Raw genomic sequence first — 2,130 nt, forward strand, 5'->3', positions numbered from 1 at the left:
CGCTGCTCATTGAGCAGCTCATATATTAAACTGATTTTTGGAACTGGGCTGTGGAAAAGAGGCTTGCCTCGTCCCAGCCACGGGTTGCCTCGGTATAGCACTACCTCCGAGTGCGGCCCACTTCCCTCTGGGAAGACACATTCAATCCAAAACAAAGTCAACGGTATAGCATTCTTTTATGTTTACAGGAGCCCCGCCCGCCCTTAGAGGGGGAAGAGGTGAAAGAGGGATGATAATTCAGACAACAGACAATGGCAGGAACGGCCGCTGGCCTACGTTTTCTGAAGTGCGCAAAGCACTACCACAAGGACCTAGGGGTAAGTGGATTTTTTCACCGAGGGCAGACGCTGAAAAAGCATACTTACCTGACGCGGGAGGTACTGTGATCAAGGAGGCAGTCCTCTCAAGGCGAGGCCCTTTCATTGCACTTCGACTGGGTTGACCCTTGCGATTACCCCAAATGTGGGTAACTCGAGCGTATAATTTCTGGTAGTGGGGACCTGCGTTCGCGCTCGTCCCCGCAAAAGTCATCCAAACTATGTCTATATGGCCCTCTTACTGACTATCGAGGGTATTTTTGCTTTTGCAGTGGACCGGTAGACTTGCAAAGAAAGCAAAGGACGCACAACTGGCCAAGGTGTTGGCACGTTTGGAGGGGTAGAAGTGCATTGGAGACTGGAGGAAGGAAACAAGGTGAGTTTCGGGGCGGTGCGTAACTTTGCTGGCTGTTTTTGTTCAAGGCCTGTCTGCTCTATTGTGTGTAAAGTCCTGTTCGTTTGTATTTGCAGGTTGTGCGTGCCGTGCCGTGCTGTGCTATGCGCGCGAAAGGAAAGGAAATGAAAGGAAACCAAACGGCCGATCGACCGAGCGAGCGAGCATAGAAGGGCATTCGACTTGGACCGTGAGTACACTTTGAACCTTTTGAGCGGTTTTATTGTCACTGGAGCCGCTTTTAGAAATGCTATTGCTATCGTTAGTGTATCCTTTGTGCGAGCAAGCGAGTGAACGAATGAACGAGGGAAGGAAACAAACTAGCAGAGTAGTAAAAGTATCGAACCTTTTTCCCGATTCGTTTGCAGTCTGAATCCAACCATTGTCGACTTTCAGTGCCGTTTTTTCGCGCGCCTCCTCTTGGAAGTGTGCGAGTGTTTTGCCACGTCACGATGGCTTAAAACTGCGTCTCAGAAGTGTGCGTTTTTTTCCTATTCATTTTTTCGTTCGTTATTTGGAATGATTTGATATCACAGAAGTAGAATTTGACATCATAAACTGTTCATCTCGCGCGTGCTCACTCGCTCGCGCGCGCTCTGTAAGAAAAGTCGATCGCACTAGAGTTTTCGCCATTAGCTGGCCGATTTTTGACAAAAAGGTGTTTTCCCCCCCTCGTTTTTTGCTTTGATTTTGTTCCTCACTCACCTACGGCTCTCTATGTGAAATTGTGGTGTATGGAGAGCTATTTATTGGGATAAAACGTTTAGAGATGTTCGCAAGACAAAAAATTGAAGCCTACAACACGGGGTATTCCCAGGCGGTCACCCATCCAAGTACTAACCCCGCCCGACAGGGCTTAACTTCGGTGATCGGACGAGAACCGGTGCTTTCCCTGTGGTATGGTCGTAGACGAGGAAATGGGGTCGAAATTCTGCTTGTTATCGGCCAGGTTCAGGCTGTAAAGCGGCCACATCCCTGAGTGTAGGCGAATTTGAAATTCTAAAGCCCTAGTTTCGTTACTCTAACCCTAAGAAATCGATACTCTAACCCTAAGAAATTGTTACCCTAACCCTAAGAAATGGTTACCCTAACCCCGAAGTCGTTACCTAACCCTAATGTATTTTCCTCAACCCAGTTAACACATTGAGGAGCATCGATTTGAAGCACTATTCCCTAGGGAGGGGAGGGAGGGGTCCCAAGAGACATAACGTGTCCTAAAAACCTATTATACAATGTTTTAGCTCCGTAGGTGCGTGTATCTGGCTTTAAATCTTACAGTGAGGAGATACCAAACGGGTCAGCCTCTGGGACCGTCTGCGGGACTCGCAAGGGCTTGTGGGGGCGACCTGCTACTATCCACCATAAACCGTGGGAAGGATCCCTCGACCACCCCCCTCACCCAGGGCATGCTTCGGCATC

At 49.0% G+C, this 2,130-nt stretch overlaps 2 non-coding genes and 1 pseudogene across 2 annotated transcripts; 2 read left to right on the forward strand and 1 right to left on the reverse strand.

Annotated features, from left to right (window-relative positions):
• On the forward strand, positions 1 to 126 carry LOC136278570 (U2 spliceosomal RNA; annotated as a pseudogene).
• Positions 127 to 357: 231 nt separating this feature from the next.
• Positions 358 to 521, forward strand: LOC136278557 (U1 spliceosomal RNA). The gene has a single exon (XR_010716404.1). It is a non-coding gene; the product is annotated as a U1 spliceosomal RNA (small nuclear RNA).
• A 982-nt stretch (positions 522 to 1,503) lies between these two features.
• Positions 1,504 to 1,622, reverse strand: LOC136278547 (5S ribosomal RNA). Its single transcript, XR_010716394.1, has one exon. It is a non-coding gene; the product is annotated as a 5S ribosomal RNA (ribosomal RNA).
• Between the last annotated feature and the right edge of the window lie 508 nt (positions 1,623 to 2,130).

The sequence above is a fragment of the Pocillopora verrucosa genome, unplaced genomic scaffold (genome assembly GCF_036669915.1).
Source record: "Pocillopora verrucosa isolate sample1 unplaced genomic scaffold, ASM3666991v2 scaffold_26, whole genome shotgun sequence".
Lineage (NCBI taxonomy): Eukaryota > Metazoa > Cnidaria > Anthozoa > Scleractinia > Pocilloporidae > Pocillopora > Pocillopora verrucosa.